This window comes from Gymnoscopelus braueri (genome assembly GCF_963280865.1).
Source record: "Gymnoscopelus braueri genome assembly, chromosome: 22".
NCBI lineage: Eukaryota > Metazoa > Chordata > Actinopteri > Myctophiformes > Myctophidae > Gymnoscopelus > Gymnoscopelus braueri.
In genome coordinates this window covers 23,785,624-23,804,938 of record NC_137624.1, presented here as the reverse complement: position 1 = coordinate 23,804,938, position 19,315 = coordinate 23,785,624, and the positions used below count along the sequence as shown (strand labels likewise).

The window sequence follows — 19,315 nt, the reverse complement described above, 5'->3', positions numbered from 1 at the left end:
TTCACAATGTGTTACGATGTGAGGCGTTTCCCCTATTTGTGGTACAAAGAAGTATATAAGGGTAAGTGGTTAAGAATCCCGCTCTCCTCCCCCCGTTTCTTATTTTTTTCTCCTTTTCTTTACAAATCGAACCCTTGTGCTATCTGTTAATAGATGCTGTGGTTCAAACAGGAACAGGAATTCACCCTGGTTCTGGGAAATGTTCCACTAATCAACCTTTACAGAGACGGAGGTGGTATTCCAAATCTTTGACGTGACCTCATGGTAAAGTCCCAAACAATCCTCCGTCCTCTCCCGCCCACAACGTGTTCGCTTCATACAAACACGGCTTTTGTTTGTTCATCCTCTTACATATTCTTAACATTTTAACATCATGTGGATATACACATAGTGAATACTGTACAGTATGTGTCTGTGCATGCGTGTGTGTGTGTGTGTGTGTGTGTTTATTCAATAATAACAGACTACGGGAACCCTGAGAGGAAAGCCTGTTCCAGATAAATCTGTGTGAATACCAGACCATTCATCCCCGGGAAATCAATCTTTCTCATAATTCCCCTCATTTTTCTTCCATCTGTTATCTACGGAGCTGCCAAAACAGACTTTTAAACAGAGCAGACCATTACCAGAGGGCAGCATTAACTGTGTGTCAGAATGCCAATGTGTAATGTTGTTTTTTACTCTGTCTGTTTAATGAGGTGCTAAATTAAAGCTTCGCAATTGGTATGCAGTGTCGTGTGATCGATCCCTGCCCTGTCCTGCTATTGACAGTGGGGGGGGGAGAAGATCAAGTGTAATGACGTGTGTTGAGAGTCAGAGACACTTACTAAGGCAATGTTATCGGAATAATGCTGACTGTCAAAGGGAATTTGATCAATAGTCTTTTCTTTTTTCGTTTTATGGGTAATTATCCTGCACAAGTCTCAGCACACTTTGGAATTCACCACTAGCCACTAAGAAATCTGAAAGCTGAAGACCCGTTTCTGGGTGGAGATGTCATCCTTAACCACTGTAATCCTGGCATCCCTATTTTGGGCAAAGTTTCAAAAAGTTAAAAATAAATTATATGTATATATATATATTTTTTCTTCTTTTTTTGTTGTGAAATGGTGAAAATAACAAGTTTACAACACGTTGCATTGCGTCATGTTGTGAGCTTGTAGATTGGCTATTGTTGCTATTCACTGTAGGACAAAGTAATAGGGTTTAGGCTTAAGTGGTTAACAGTTGGGCAATGTGTTCAAGGCACCCTGGGACACAAACGCACGCATTCACGCATTCACACACACACACACACGCGCACACGCGCACACGCACACACGCACACACTCACTCACACTCACACTCACACTCTCACTCATACTCTCACTCGGTGACCTCTTTTCTCCACTTTGGGCTTTGTTACTGTGATTCCGGTAATAGTTTGCAACTCTAGATGGCTGTTGGGTGTCAGCACTTTCCTGTGTTTGTACAGCATGTGTTTGTGAGCCTGCGTGTGTGCCATATCTCCTTGATCAGTCCCCAGTGACCTGAGCACCGGCAGGCAGTGTTTAACTGGGGCAAGCTCAATGGGGCTCATTTAAATGGGGCCCAGACAGAAGCCCCACAGTGAAGGGTTACTTTATGACTCTTAACATGTAAACCACACAGTCAGAACTGTTACAGTATGTCTGCTGGCTTATAAGAATAGTTTACTGTACTGTGTGTCTCCTCAAGAGTGCGTTGGCCACCAACGCGCTGCCAAATAAGCGAGTGCTGATTCAGAATAAGGCCATTGTTGCTTTGTTTTCTAGAGGCATGGTTTGTGCTGTGTTTCTCTTTGATGTTAATGAAGACCATGAAGATGAGACAGCAATGACAGAGCGAGTTCACTCGTATAAATGTCAGTGTTATTATGAATGAGTTACTTATGTTCAACACAAAACCACAACAATAATAAGCCAAGATTATCTGTCACATGATATATTAATACATTTGTAAAAATGTAACATGTGTCCTTATCACCGGGAATGCAGCTTACTTAAAAAATAAATCATGATGTGAAATATACAAATACTTTGTAAAAAGAAAGAAAGAAAGAAAGAAAGAAAGAAAGAAAGAAAGAAAGAAAGAAAGAAAAGAAAAGAAACTGTTTGGCAGTGGAGATGGCAACTAAGCATTTGCCCCCTTTTGTGAATCGAACCAAACAGCAGGAAGAAGATAAATAATGGATGTTGTTATGATGATCCCCCAGCAATGCAGAGAGAAAAGAAGATGGAGTTTGCCTAAACCAGGTCAAAGGTCTAAATAGGCTGCAATTTGTACAGAACTTTGTGCCCCAGTGAACACATCATCACTCCTTTTCTGTTTAAGCTCAATTTAAACGTTGGCAGTTTGGGTTGTGATGTTATCTTGCCGTGATGATGCTTAACTACTTATAACAAGGTTTATGAAGTATTATAAGTGCATGTCATAATGCATTAAAAGCTCAGAGGAACAGCACATTATAACTACAGTACCAGGTAACACTTTACTTAAAGGTCGGGTCTATAATGCGTTATAATGCATTTATAATTCCTTATAGCAGACCTACCCGTTCACAACACTCGCTGTGAGCGGGCAGATCTACTACTTTCGCCACAGAACACTGTCACGCGACGGAGTATAAATTACGCATTACTTTAGGACCTTCCATAAAGTCTGCGGTCGACGGGGCAACGCGCCCCGCGTTTTAGAATAATTGATTGATCTTTAGTGAGATGAGAAGACAGGTTTGTTCCTCCACATGCAGACCTCTTATAAACCATGACCCCATACAGTAACGCAGCTGCACTGGAGTCGGCGGCGCTCCGGCGTAAACCGATACACCGTAATGGCCTGCTGCAGATATGCAGGAGCATGTGCGGCGGAAACCGATAATTCACTGGCGACGCACCGAGCGTAGGGGTTCCCAGGTTTTTAGGCTGACATGAGGTAAGCTGATCTGTCAGGTAAGAGGAGGGGGTTTACGTTGGAGAGGGGTGGAGGCAGTGGTGGAAAAAGTATTCACTTGTTTTACTTAAGTAACAGTATCAATACTGCAATGTAGAAATGCAAGTAAAATTTACTTGAGTGAAAGTACAAAAGTATTGGCGTCAAAATTTACTTAGAGAACCAAAAGTAGAAAGTACTCATTGTGCAGAATGTCCCATTTCACAAGTTTGAAATGTATAAAAGATCTTTTGAAAATAGCCGATCTACAAGCTCACAGAGCTTGTATATATCTGCTATTTTCAAATGGCCGAAATATGTATAGGGCTGAAGTGGTTTGTGTGTTTTGTAATAATAATCAGAATCTACAAAGTAACTACAAACTAAAGTTTTCATATAATTCTAGTGGAGTAAACATTTGCCTCTTGAGATGTTTTACAGAAAATTTTGAAGTACTCCAGTAAAGAAAAAAATATCCTCAACATACATAAGTACAGTACTTGAGTAAATGTACTTAGTTACTTTATCTCACTGGGTGGAGGAGGGGGGGGGCAACCTCTGCTTTGTGAAGGAAGGATCGCTCTACGCTGGTAAATCATACCTCCTGAGGAGTTTCCTTCGGTAGCTGCTATCATAAATCCTGCTGCGCGCATTCCTTTGCCCCTCTCATTTGCACAAAAAAAATGACACAACTAAATCATGGTAATTTTGTTTTTACAACGAGACTCTAAAAACGTACCAACTTTCTGCTGTTTAATTTTTTGGGGGGGTGTTTTATCTCTGTTTTTCCATGCAAAATGTTTTATTTAGCAGCCCGTGCTAGCATGAGAGAAAGTCCGCCAAGAAAAGCACCAGTACTGGCCAGAGGAAGAGTAGGAATGGGATTTTGGGGGGGATACTCATAAGTCATGTGGCTGGACAAACCAGTGGTGGACAAAGTATATGCCCGAGTAAATATTCGAGTTCAAATTACGATTTGATTTAATATCAGTGCTTTGCTGTATTGAAATTTAGATTATCCCCCTCCCCCCGCATATAACACATCATAAATGTTAGTGTAGTGTATTCAAAGTTAGTGAATATAGCCAGACTCAAGTAAATGTACTTAGTTACTGTCCACCATTGGGATTTTACACTTAGTTTCACGCTGGTGTTTCGTGCCGTAAATAGCAGATATACAAGCTCACAACGCGGCACGTGCGTTGTGAGCTTGTAGATCTGCTATTTTCCGGAGCGCGACACCGGCCCGCAAAAAAATATAAATCAGGCTTTAGTCATGTGGCTTTAACCCACAGTTTGAACAGGCTCAGAGCATCCAGGATCCAGACATGTTAACCCACCACTTTTCCGGGCTGCTTTGTGTGACTCTTTCTTTGTTCATGGAAAATAAACCGAGTAAACAATCACAGTGATGTTGAAGGAAGCAATCTGTCATAAGGATTGGTCAGATTTGAGTCTTACCAACTCACATGAATATTTCCATTCCCTCCAGCCTCTTGGGTAATTTAGTGGGGAAATCTGAACCCTATTGTGCTTTTTGTGTGTGTGTGTGTGTGTGTGTGTGTGTGTGTGTGTGTGTGTGTGTGTGTGTGTGTGTGTGGAGTGCAGCAGATATCAAGCTTTAGCCTGGTTTTGGTTTTAAAGGCAATTTTTCCTCGCTGGCAGTTGTTTCCACTTTGATTGAATTTGAGAGATGAGGGCATGAGTAACACAAGTTGGAATATTTACATTGTAGCTTCCATTTTGGCTGCTTTTGCTGTAGTTTGTTTTAATAAGAACTTGACAGAATGCAGTATACTGTTTCAGGAATTTCTGTGGGGCATGTCAGATCCAAGAAGCGTTAGCGGTCAGTCCTCTGACATGCCGTTTTCTCTGAAGTCCACAGCGTTTATGGGGGTCGGCTCTGATAGATGAAAGGATTGGTCAGGACAGTTGTGACACACACACACACACACACACACACACACACACACACACACACACACACACACACACACACACACACACACACACACACACACACACACACACACACACACACACACACACACACACACGCGCGCACACACACAGACGCATATGTAAGGTCAATCAAATGGAGGGCAGAGGTGACGAATGGCTAGATGGATATGTCACAATGAGGGGATGGAACTGTCAAAGCTCTTTCAGTGCTTATACTCCCAGATGCCCGTCAAATCTAAAATTACTCCTCATTTTATTTACTCTTTTTTTGTTGTTTTTTCGATCAATCACCCCTTTCTCCTCTCACTCAAACGCGTCTGGGTGTCAGCAGGGCACGGTATAAAGCCAGGGCAGGCAGATATAGCCAGGCTGTTTCAGTAGTAAAAGGCTTACAAGATTATATTCGTTCCGCCTTACCCCTTGTAACATGGCCACAATGTATGTTCTTTGTATAGGGGTGGTCCCAAGGGAGGGAGGCAGACATTTTAATTTAATCAAGTGCAAACGGCAATAATGCTTCCCCCCTTCCCAAAACTCACTCATCTCACTTTGGTGATAAGATTACGAGCTGAGCCACGTTGGCCATCTTGTTGTGATTATGTGTGTTTACACGGGTGGGAGGTGTTTACTGTGGAAACTATGCCCCGCTTCTGCTCTTCATTTAGCTACTGGAGAAAAAGAGATGCTGTGAGGTTTCAGCTCTTTGTGTTGGCAATTTCTGTTTTATCATCTCTGGGAGAGAGTCATAATGATTCGCTAACTAGCGCCACACTGCGTCTTCCAGTCTGAGTTCCATTCCCTTGAGGTGAATGGTTCCTGTTTTAGTGAAGAAAATATCTATAATTGCTTTACACAGACTCAAGAATGCACTTTTGTGTGTGTTTGCTCTGGGGGATGGGAGTATGCACAGCATATACTCAACAACAATAATTGAAATCCAGTTTCATTTATTCTTACTTTGCATCTTCTTCTTTTTTCCCTTTAAATAATGCGCATATTTTGTATAATGATGACATAATTGTTTCACTTTTACAGTATTTTCAATATAGGGTACGTATTAGGTCAAAGCATCCATTGCCCTTCAATTTAATTGTTTGTCTTTTTATTCTACCGATATTCACAGCATATTTATGTACCGGTACGGTATATTGATTTATTTAGTTTTTTTCTGAAATCTACAGTATGCAAAATTCGATATGCTACCAAAGCAAAAAAAATGTCTGGAAATGTATGGGTTATACTGTATTTCAAAATAAGGAATATATAATGTATTCAAGCGCCTTAATCCTTTTAAGGCACTTTTCCTTTTAGTTTATACTTTAGAAAGGTGGGAGAGCAATTCAGAAATGCCATGACCTCATTACTATATTATTTTTCCTGATTTTTCACAATTCTTTTTAACCTAAAGTAACACAAAAAAAGGGAAGCAGGTAAATACTTGTTGAGTGAGGGCATTTATAATCAGTCTCTTAAATTGAAAATGGCTGTTCAAAATGTGCTTATTTTCCCCAGTTCATACTTTTAAGTACCTGCCCACCATTGGCCATTGTATAGTCCCATTAGTATTGTATGGTAGTGATAACATAGCCTCACTAATCTCCTTGATGTTTACATGGGCCTTTCAGGCCTCAGCACTCTGCTTTATTGGTGCAGCATTATGTGCAGTGTTTAGTCCATTGTGCATTCTGCAACATGCCACTAGTTATCTGCCATAGCAAATGGCCCTGTCTTTACCAATCTAGTCTGGCCTTTGTCTGCGTTTAGTTTTTCCATGGGATGAGCAGCCATTTAGCGAAAGGGTCAGGCTTGTAATTGACAGCCACCACTAAACAAATCTTCTTGGGCTCAGCGGTAGACCAGTCCCTCCCCCATTCCCTCCCGCTGCCCTAATCTAACTAATGCACCCATGTGTGTGCTGGAAAGTGAATTAAACATAGAAAACTCAATACCTGATCCATCCGGCAGAGCTGCCTGCGTGCACATTAGCAGTTTCTCTGCAGCCTCTGTAATTGTGTTACACGAGTTGGCTGTGGTAACGATCAGGCCTTACACACACTTACACACACTTATACACACTCGCCCTGCTGTCGTTAATCGCTCGCCTTTCGTTTGGCCCCTGAAGGCACGGAGCGGGCTCAGAACAGAGCCACGGAGGATGAGCGCGGGGTGGTGCGTCCCCCTCCAAAGACTGACATGAAATGAAAAGCTTACTGTGTGTGTGTGTGTGTGTGTGTGTGTGTGTGTGTGTGTGTGTGTGTGTGTGTGTGTGTGTGTGTGTGTGTGTGTGTGTGTGCGCACACGCGGTCATGTGCGCGCACACGTGCAGGATGGATGTACTCTTAATGTTTGTATATTGCATCTGTGTTTGCATCTCAGTCTGGTTTTAAGGCTGCGTTGTTGATCTCGTATTTCTTCTAATCAGCGACTCTCCTGCAGCTCCTGCTGTGTGGCCTTGTTTTTTCTCCTCCTTCCTCTGTGTGTCTTTCCATCTTTCCCATCTGCCCGCTGCCTGCTATCTGTCTCCTGTCTGTGGTTCTGGTCGTTGCCAGAGACCTCAGCAGGATAAAGGGGAGCTTACGCGTTCGTCTCCTCCCATCGTCCTCGCTCATCTCTCCTGAGCTCTGCAGACATTGAGGTTAGCGAAAGAATGCCTCGCTGCATTTAAGTCTTTTCTTCTTAATTACATTAAGCAGATAAATGCTGGAGGACACAGGAGATCTTAATCTTCTGGTGGAAATTAACAGCTGAATGATGAAACCCAGAGCAAGGGATTAGATTTGGTATACGGACAAGGCTAAATGAGTATAGATAAACAGTGTGCTTTATTGTTGCTTCCCCTTAGTCAATTAATTCACCGACCAGTATTCTCCAAACAGAAAATAATTTCTGTCATTTAACAATGTCTTATACAATATATAATGAATTACATCAGTACATTTCAAATCTCATTTTGAATCTGCATATTAGCACTTTATTAGATGGTCCTGAGGGATGAGGGATACAGGGAGAGAGAGAGAGAGAGAGAGAGAGAGAGAGAGAGAGAGAGAGAGAGAGAGAGAGAGTGAGAGGTATAAGTGGCTGGCTGATTTATACTGATGGGCCCCAGAGTCATTCCACATCTAGGACATAAGCACAGAATACTGTGCAGAGAGACAGAAGACTTATGAGAGAACATGCTTACAGGCCTGGCAGAATCCAGCTGATAGACAGTGGTGGAAGAAGTACTCGGATATTTTACTTAAATAAAAGTAGCGATACCACAATGTAGAAATACTCTGTCACAAGTAAAAGGCCTGTGATCAAAATGTTACTTGAGTAACAGTTCAAAAGTATTGGCATCAAAATATATTTAAAGTACCAAAAGTAAAAGTACTAAAATGTTTGAAAATAGCAGATCTACAAGCTCACAACACAACATGATGCGACACGCTGTGAGCTTGTAGATCGGCTATTTTCAAATAGCCAAAGATAGGGCTAAAGTGGTTAATGTATGTTTTATAATATATAATCATTTATATCTGCAAAGTAACTAGCAACTAACGTTTTCAAATAATTGTAGTGGAGTAAAAGTACAATATTTGCCTCTGAGATGTAGTGGAGTAAAAGTATAAAGTATTGAAAATTGGAAATACTCCAGTAAAGTAAAAAAGAAAAACCTCAAAATGTTATTTAAGTACAGTACTTGAGTAAATGTACTTAGTTACTTTGCGCCACTGCACAGAATACCGTGCGGAGAGACAGAAGACGTATGAGAGAACATGCTACAGGCCTGGCAGAATCCAGCTGATAGATGATGACTGATGAGCCCCAGTCCAGCGCATGGCTAACTATGTATAGACACTGTGCTGTCCAGGGGACCTCATTGACCTCCATATAAACCACTAAGGTCATTATCTCCCCCCACACTGACGCTGCTCACACGACCCAACTATACCCTACCTGCCAGCTGACACCCCATGATCCATTGCCTGAGAAGAGAATCGGTCTGTATTTGTATGTGTGTGTGCGTTCGTGTATGTGTGTGTGTCTGTGAGTGTGTGTGTGTGTGTGCGTGTGTGTGTGTGTGTGTATGTGTGTTAACCCATTCAATCCGGGAACGCATCTCTGTCATTTTAGATGTCTTTGGCTATTCAAAAATAGCAGATCTACAAGCTCACAGCGCGGCACCGAGTGCCGCACTATGAGCTATTATTGAAAAATCGTGAAAAGTTGTGCAAACCTTTGGAAAAAATATATATATAAAGCGAACATTTGTAACTCAAATCTTAGCTTCTGGGGTGGGGGTGGGGGGGGTCCCTGGAACAAAATCTTTTGAGATAGGGGGTCCGCGGCCAAAATACATATCATTTTGGGTGGTCCTTGACATGGAAAAAGGTTTGAGCAGCACTGATATTATTATTATAGCATAATATAAGTTTTTCAGAAAACCGTTAGGATTTAGAAGACATTTGTAGATGCGTTGCCGGATTGAATGGGTTAAAAACTCCCAAGGGGAGGATTTGTCAGTGAGTACTGAGTAGGTCATCAGATATGTGCCTATGTAGCCTATCTGTGTGTGTGTGTGTGCGCGCGCGTGTGTGTGTGTGTGTGTGTGTTCATTTCATCGGAAGAATGTACGGTATGGGTCTATTTGTACCCTATTTGTACGAGGCGGCAGTGTCTCAGGAAGTGGAGTGGCTGTCTGGTAGCCAGAATGTGGAAGTGACCTTGAGCAAGACACTGAACCCCCTCTAACTGCTCCTGATGAGCAGGTTAGTGCATTGCATGTTTACCTCCGCTGTCTGTATTGTGAATGTGTACCACATGTGTAATGATATGTGTGTGTATGCGTGTGCGCGTGCGTGTGTGTGTGTGTGTGAGGGAGGGAATTTGTTGACTGTGAAGTACATTTTAAAGCACATTGGAGTGGTTGAAAAAGACTAGAAAGAGCACTCTATAAATGCAGTTCATTTGAGTTACACTCGAGTTAAATGAACACGCAGAATGTGTGGTGTCTGCTGGTGGCCTGTGTTTGTCACGTTGATCTGAAAGGTCACGCTGTCATTGTACTCGCCTCTGCGCCGTGGAACTCCCCGTGATCCCTGCAGATGACTGATCGCAGGCGGACAGATGGGCAGGAGTTCTACGAAACAACCACCATGCTACAGAGCTGCTGCAACAACACGACTGTCTGCAACAGAAACAGACAGACAGTAATGACCTGCATGGGGAAAAAAGGCAGAGAGAGAGAAATGAGACAATGACAAAGAAACTAAACGAGGGAAAGGGTTCATTATTTCAGTTTTTGAGAGCATAATCCCTGTTGGAGAGAGGAAGGTGGGAACCTGTCCTCCTGTGTGTGTGTGTGTCTGTGTGTGTGTGTCCGTGTCCGTGTCCGTGTGCGTGTGTGTGCGTGTGTGTGTGTGCGCAGGCCTAATCTCTGAGCGACATTAATCCCAGTGGTTCTCCCACCCATTCTTCTGCACAGTGCACAGTAAAATCCTGAATGTTTATTTAACTCTTGACAGTATAATAATGGAGCTGTAAGGGTTTAAATTAGCAGTCCAGGTTCCTCCCGTGCCCACAGTAAAATCAGCAGCGTTAATGTATCCATTTGTAACTCTGGGAGTGAACAAATGTAACCACTTGGTTACATTTCTATACTCCCAGAGTTAAACGAACACTGAGTATTTTAGGTATACGGTATGTTCTCGACAAAAGTCCCATTACAGCTTCGTTGTCGGACAGAAACCTTGTATCTTCATACAACCTTTTATGTTTCATTGTTAATTAATGCCCTACTTCGCCATACTACAGTGTCACACAAAAGTAGCAAACGTTTTCGATCTGCAAGCTTGCAACGCGTTGCAAATGGGCAATTGGCAGCGACGATAGCCTATATACTGTAGGTTTCTCTGTCTCTTCATCCCATGATTCATCCTTCCTCATCCCCTCATCATCCTCCTGTGTTTGTTTTCCCTGTTGTGTCCCAGTGACATTAGCCGTGGTAATCCTATTGAAAGCTCATCAGGCCCAGAGCCGGGTTCCGCGGGGTTCAGCCGTTTCCATGGGGATCACATGGATGCCTAATTAAGCTCGTTAAGGCTCGTTATTAAAGCTCGTTAAATCCCATCCTGACATGGCGGCGCAGCTCCCGGTGTCTGACTTTACTAATTCATACACTATTACACACACATACTGTACGTGCCCTGCGAGTGCCTACACAGTACACACACACACACACACACACACACACACACACACACACACACACACACACACACACACACACACACACACACACACACACACACACACACAAGCCTACTGTGCTTTAGTGGATGTAATTAAAGCTCACAGCAATGGTTAATTCATACTCCGTCTTACGACCGTGTCGCATGGCGAAAATAGCGGATCTGCAAGCTCACGCCGCTTCGTGTGACAACGCATTGTGAGCTTGTAGATCGTCTATTTGGACCACCCGACGCCGTGGTACGAGGAAGTATAAATCGGGCGTTAAGCCCTGTGTGGTCCTCCCTTCTCACTGGTTTGAAGGGAATGCAAAAGCGATGCATAAGGACTTTCATAACAATATCATTTACATATTTACATATCCAAACATCACTATTATCCCTGTGAGGTTGGTGTCTGTGTGAGAAAACCCGCAGGATTTGGTCCCACTCACAAATGACTGGAAAGTCCCATTAAAATTCATGAGTGATATGTTTGAGTTATGAGAACATGGTGTAAGGCTATATGCAGGAGATTCTCACACACACACACACACACACACACACACACACACACACACACACACACACACACACACACACACACACACACACACACACACACACACACACACACACACACACACACACACACACACACACACACACACACACACACACACACATATACATCGTTGCAGCTGTCAGGGTGGAAATCTTGTACCAGTATGTCCAAATACGTTACTTTCAGGAAATGGGAAAAAAAGAACCTGTGTTCCAATGCATCCAGTGTAGTTATTATTTAGTCCCACCAAGCTCTTGTTAGTACTTTTCAAACTTGTAGATCTGCTATTTTCGCTACTTTTGCGTGACACTCTTGTATGAGGAAAAAATAAACATAAAAAGGAGATACAAGGTTTTTGTCCGACAGCGAGGACATGCATGCACACACTTACACATCACATTATGCACACAGCGGTCCATGCTGCTCCATGACCCTTGACCCCTCTGAGAGTTTACACCTCTATTCCAAATATTGTTCTTTGGCTGTGAGGTAGAACAGTAAACCATGGTGAATTTTTGGGTCTTCAGGGGGCTGAGTATGCGTGCGCGCGTGCGTGTGTGTGTGTGTGTGTGTGACTGTGTGTGTGATGCAGTGTTACGATAGACAATAATTGTAGTGGGAGTTTGTTCCAAACTTTCGTGCTTTTTATAATTCATTTTTGGCACATTGAGGAGGTCAGCACTAGATGACCTCAGGGGACGGTTGGAACATATTTGGACAGGCAATCAGAAAGGTAGGAAGGTGCTAGACGATTTCTACTCCACTACATCTCTGAGGCAAATATTGTACTTTTTTACTCTACTACAATTATTTGAAAACTTGACATGTTACTTTGTAGATCTAGATTATTACAAACACGATCAGTTAAGCCCTATTTTATATTTAGCTTATTTAACCCCTATACGTAACTGTACCTTTCAATCCGGGAACCCCTTTTGGGGTTGTTTTTTTATTTTTGAATAAATATTTGAAGTTTTTCAGAATTTAGAAGGCGTTTTTAGAATCGGCCTCAGGTCTAATTGGGTTACTCTATCCGAAAATATTCAATCTACAAGCTCACAGTCACAACGCGTGTAACGTAATGTAAGTATTTCTACATCGTGGTATTGCTTCCTTGGCCTACTGGCAGCATGCACAGGAAATGTGGTACTGATCGGCCCAACTGTTTGTGAGAGACCAATCTGGGAACCCAGAACCAAATGAGAAGGAAAAACAGCGCCCTCTGCTGTTTGTACTATCTCACTTGGCTCTGGGACAATGACGACATAGCACCCGTGCGCAAGGAAACCGGGGTTTTGGTCTGCCTTCAGCGTTTCACTTCCGGTGGTGCGACTATGTTTTCATTCCCACTAACAATATGTCTACACGGAACACTAACACCACTTCTCCCAGAGAACATGGATCGTTTTGGTTATAAGCCCACTTGTTTCTATGATAAAAGATCAAGTTAAAATGTGAATATCTTTTCGTGGTTTTGTCTGCTCCGCGGACGCTATTGTTGAATTAGTTTCGGTTGGTTTCGAGTGGGGAATGATCGGCGGACACGTAAATCCCGCCCACTACATTTGATTGGGTAAAGCGCGGCCTGCTTCCTGATCTGAAGGCACGCCCACTTGTAGCCCAGTGTGTACACGTTATGACAAACCTTCACGACAGATTCCAACGCAGAGCAGAATCTGTTCTTGAGAGATTAGTGAGAGACAGACAGACAGACAGACAGACAGACAGACAGACAGACAGACAGACAGACAGACAGACAGACAGACAGACAGACAGACAGACAGACAGACAGACAGACAAGATAGACAGACAGACCCCCTTCCTAAACGGCTTGCCTCCCACAGTGCCATGCCATAAAAATTGACCCAGAGAGACAGGAGAGTGAGAGAAAAGCAAGAGAGACGGAGAGAGAGAGGGAGAGACTTCCATCACATAAGCTGAATCAGCCCTTTGATGCTGACTGGCCTTGACATCAACAATGTCGCCTTTCACAGCTCTTAACTCAGAGGGAGCTTTACCAAAACACACACATAAACTATTTATCTCTCTGTCTGTCTCTCTCTCTCTCTCTCGTCACTCACTTGCCTTCATCATTTATTTTTCTAGGCTTCTTGCCCATTCACAAAGAAGTTACACTTCGGACGGAAAAAAAAAAGAGTGTGAAAAGAAGGGGTGAGGAAGTTGTTGTATAGAGCGAGCGAAGCCCGATTCGTACATAGTCACACGACGGTGTCGCTGCCTCGAAAACAGGCGACCTACATGTGAGCTGTTGGTGTGCTAGGTCTGCTATGTCCGTCACGCGGCGGAGTATAAATTAGAGTCGAGAGAGAGAGAATAATATTGGTCAGAGAGACAGACAGACAGAGAGAGCTCTGTTGTATCCGTCACCGTAACCGTTTCACATTTTCCCTCTGGAACAAGTGAAAAGTTGAAAAAGATGAAACGAAAGCAGAAATTACATCGTAAATGCTGGAGAAAATGAACGCATGCTGAACTGAACGGAGTCGGAGTGAGTGGAAGCGGTCAGCGCCATTGGGACACACTGGTTCTCTCTAACCAACCACACCTCAGCGTTTTCTTCTGTTGTTGTGTGTTTCCATTTGTCCCCCCCCCCATAAAATAGTTCCTCCCACGCTCTGCTTCCCTTCCTTTCTACATGAAAGAGGCTTCGACTTCTACAGTCCTTCAAATGTGGCCAGAGTGTCACAATGGGCTGTGGTTAGACAGTCAGTCTATAAATGAAGCCCCTTCCTGGAAGCCTGGCCAGTGAGATTGAATGGTGAAATGCTCTGTACTGTTTTGAAAAGGGAGGGTCTGGTATAGGCCAGTACGGCACAGCCTGCCGGGGGGACATCCATCTTTGACATCACTAGATGGTTTGGTGACATACTCTACAAAACATGTCCAGCTGTGTATGAAAAGAAGTACATGAAGTCACTCTTTCCACTAGATTTTTCTCTTCACTCCGTGCCTTTCAACGGCCTGTAAACATGGAAGGTTATAGCAAACATGTGTTTCTTACATACACTATGTGTCAAAAGAATCGACTCCTTATTATGTTGACAAATGACCTGTGTGTGGATGTGTCTGCTCAAGACTATTGCCGCATTAACTCCAGCTATACGGGGGAGTCTGGGACTATTTGAGACTCACTTTGAATCGGTTCTCTTTCTTGATTCTGGACTGGCCATTACGGACCTGCTAGCTTGAATTAGCATTAGCTGTAGCTCACCGCTGACCTGGTCACATTTCTGCTGGTGTGTGCAGAGAAACGCTCATGAACATTGACACAGCTGGACAATTGAATAATCACGAGCCGGTAGACTTGACTGTCTAGATCACAGTACCGTCTCTTGCCAGATTTGGTTACAACCAAGATTCCTGGAACACAGAGACACGTGTGAATGAATACATTTTCACAAGCCTTTCTTCAAAGCATGCGGGACGACAGAACTCAGGACGGCATTAGACGTGTCCTTTGACCCTTGTTTTACTTAAACGCACCTCACAGAGCGTGCTCTGTCCTGCAGATGAAAACCACTCAGTGTGATGAGGAAAGCTAAATACATCCTGTCGTTTTCCCTGGAGCCGTGTGTTTAGGTGATGGGTCAAGGTAAGGATGTGGGCAGCAGCAGTGTATGGCTGCCTGGGTGCCGTGATGCCTGGCTCCTGCATGCTCTCAGTGCCAAGTGGACACTGGGCCATTAAGGCTGTTGTTTGTTTTTTTCCCTCAATGAGTGGCTTGTGTGGTCAAGTCCCAGCCAAATGCCTATCCTGGACTGGTGGAGACATAAACACACAGCTCTGTGTGTGTGTGCGTGTGTGCTATGCTGTGCTGTGCGTTTGCCTGCGCGTGTTCGTGCGCGCGTGTGTGTGCGAGTGCATGCCTGGAGCCAGGTACCGTTGCTAGTGAAGTAGAGTAGAGATGATAGGCTCTTCTCTTCTTGTTGAGCTCCATTACTTCTCCTTGACTAGACATGGCCTCCTTCTCCTTCACCCTCTGGCACTCCAGGCTTCTTCAACCATGCTGTGTGACTGTACCTGCCTGTCACCACATCCATCTTTCACTCTATCTCTGCCTCTCTCTCTCTGTCTCTGTGTGTGTGTGTTTGTCTCTCTCACTCTGTCTGTCTGTCTTTCACTCCCTCTCTCTCTCTCTCTCTCTCTCTCTCTCTCTCTTTCTCTCTCTCTCTCTCATGCACACACACGCAGGAAATACACAAACCTTTTTGTCTATTGACACAGTTTTGTGTCACTGTGATAAATCTTGATTTCCATACCATGGTCTGTGAGGTTTCTGAAATTTCCATGTTACATCGCCTGCCTCCTCCACTGACAATCTTTGACTCTCTGCAAATACATAATGCATTCAAACCAATAGCACTGTATTATATCTGGAGAGGGCACAGGAAATCCACACCCACTAATTCCAATGAAACTTGCAAACCCAGCACATACACCCCTCATTCCGGGATTGTGCCCAATGACTGTGATGACATCATGGACCATACATCAAGTATCTCCATGCGCAAGCCTGTGAGTCAGGCCCAATGGTCGAGGCCTTTTCGCTCGTTTATGTAGTGGGCCCAAACTTTTGCTTCAAAAAGTGCTTAAACCGAGATCACCTGTCAGTTACAGATAAAGTGGCAAAATTGGGCATATTACATTTCTGTTGGGTATTGACGATAAAGTGAATGTTGTTGGCTCAGCCTGTGTCAGAGGTCTAGTCAGCTCCAGTCAGTGATCCTTTGAGCTCTGTCCAGCTGCCTGCCTGCCTGGTTCCATGCCTCCACGGTCCCAGTGGCCAGAGGCTCATATCCCAGTCTCTCTGACTGGGTGGGTTTGCTTTGATAGTCAGTCCTGTTTACTGCTCCATGTCCTGGGGGCTAACTGGGCTCACATCACCTCCAAATGAACTGAAGAGTGAGGGAAATATTCAACGCAGCTGTGCTTACTCTGAGGGCCGGGGCCAGGAGAGACAAGCTGATCCGCTGTCAGGTACAGGGCAAAGGCTCGCCTCTGAAGCCGCCTTCAGGGAGGCTGCTTTGCATTTATAAAAATGTTTGCCCGGGTATATGAAAAGAAAGATATCCTCAATGGAAAGTGATGGGAAGGTTGTGAGAGAAGTCATGCTGTGTGTGTGTGTGTGTGTGTGTGTGTGTGTGTGTGTGTGTCTGTGTGTGTGTGTGTGTGTCTGTGTGTGTGTGTGCGCACGTGTGTGTGTGTGCGCACGTGTGTGTGCGCACGTGTGTGCACACGCGCATGCGCGCACACACACACGCACACACACATACACACACAGTATATATATATATTCATGTAGTGAAACCGAGGAACGAGGGAGTGGTATAGACCAGTGATTCTCAAACTTTTGAATTTCAAGGGCTCCGAGTTTGATGGAAGTTTTTATCTCTTGGACCCCAATCTTCAATATTAATTTAGTTCTGAGAGTGCACCCTTACGGGTTGATTTGCTTCCATTTGCACTCTGTGAGTTACAGACTCGTTAGGGTCCCATTTTGCTGGGGAGGGGACACGCTGGAAACCCCCCAAGGACCCCTGGAGGTCCCCGAACCTCACGTTTAGAACTCACTGATATTGGGAACCGCAGCAGCATCTCCAGAACAAATCAAAGATAGTGGTAGTTTGAAGACTCGTTTTCCACAGAAGCTCAGATTTAGAAAAATGCGGTTGAGTGAATATCATTTACTGTATTTTTTCCTTCTTCTTTGCCTCTGCCATATGTCGAGCGGCACTGATGCACAGCCCCAGTTGAATAACACTCCCTCATCCGACTTGACTTTGAGATTAACGGTTGGATGAGGAGACGTTCAGTGTCTGTCTGCACCATCAAGATTTCTCCAAGCCCTCTTGGTTGGCTGTCTGCACACGGTTAAGTCCTCCACGGTCATTTAACTCTGAGCAGTGCTGGAAGAAGTACTACAGTTTATTAACTTAAGTAAAAATAGCAATACCACAATATAAAAAATATTCTGATAAAAAAAGTAAAAGGCCTGCATTCAAACTTTGTGTACCGTACTAAATTTTTTCCAAATTTCTCAAACTTCTTCTGATGCGACACAGCTTGTAACCTAAATATACAAAGAAATATACATTTAGACATATTTATTTAGTACTTTAGTACTTTCAATAAAACATGAATAGTGGAAATAGCCGATCTACAAGCTCACAGCGCGTCGCAATCTCCATATATGGGCATAAAAGGGACACAGACAGATGGGGCAGGCATTCCCAACGGGCATGTATAAAATAGTGCTTAATTGGCTAATGTATTGTATGTTTTGTACAGTAGTAATAATCTAAATCTACAAAGTAAGTAAAAAGTAAGTAAGTAAAAAGTACCTAAAGTATTCATATCATTTTAGTGGTTATAAAATGACAATATTTGCCTCTGAGATGTAGTGGAGTGTAAAGTATTGAAAAATGGCCATACTCAAGTAAAGAAAAAATACCTCAAAATTGAACTTAAGTACAGTAAATGTACTTCCACCACTGAGTCTGACAACATATGGTCCATTTTTACACTCTCAGTTGAGTAGTGAAGTGTGTGAGAGTGGGTTCCTCTTCACTCTGAGCAGTTCCTCTTGTCTTTTCCATCTCTGCAGGATAGATTGCTTGAGGCTGGCAGCAACTACAGTACACTCACTAGTGCAGTGGCAAACTTTTTAGCTCAAGACAAAAAGAAAAAATTGACGATTGCCCAGGACCCAAACTAGTGAAAATAGCAGATCTACAACCTCATCAATATATTTATTTGTGGAAATTATTATTATTATTTTTTTTTTTAAATCTTTATAAATAATATCTATTGTTATTAAATGTAGGAAACCAAAAAAATATGCCATACCTGCTATTTACTCCACGATTTGGGAAACAGTGCACTAGTGGCACAGAGAGAGTCCACAGCTTAATGGTGGGCAAGGCTGGCTATTTGGAAGTAGTGTTCATGTCATGATAATGGACACAGTCAAGACTTATGATAGGAAGTGTAGAAACAGCTTAGGCAGTTTCCATATTGCCTAATAGAGTTTTCTTATTTGTCTTTATTTTCCATACTCTTCCTCTGTGCACTTTCACCTATAACCACTTAAACCCTATACACGTTGTTTGGGCGGGGTCCCCAAGAGGTCTATAATTGGTCCACTCCTTTTTTCCCTCTACACCAAACTTGAAAAGCTGAAAAGCCTATCTACAAGTTGACCTGTTGTATAGCTTTTCGCCGAATGTTAACGTATTTTCGCATAATACTCGTCTGTGTTCACCAGAAATCTTTTAACAATTTGCAACATACCGTAAATCCCATTGTTTGATACCAGTAATGTAGTGTGGCAAACTTTCCGTATGCTCAATGACTTGTTTTATGTCATCGTTTTGCGACGTCAACAATTTGTGGAGAAATTCATAGAGGATATAGGGTATGTTTTGCCACACTATATTACTGTTCTCCTCACTCACATCAGAACCACGGGATTTGGGCTGAAAATCAGTTTTCCTTTTATGTAAAGCACTCTGAAGTGCATTTTAATATATGAAATGTGCTGCATATATTTATAACGTTGAATTGATTGATTGATGGCAATGACCCATCACTTACTGTGTTTTTTGGTTAG

At 43.2% G+C, this 19,315-nt stretch overlaps 1 protein-coding gene across 2 annotated transcripts in view; it reads left to right on the top strand.

Moving 5' to 3' along the window:
* unc5cb (unc-5 netrin receptor Cb) overlaps positions 1 to 19,315 on the top strand; it is a 180,334-nt gene that overhangs the window by 10,046 nt on the left and 150,973 nt on the right. The window lies entirely within an intron of this gene.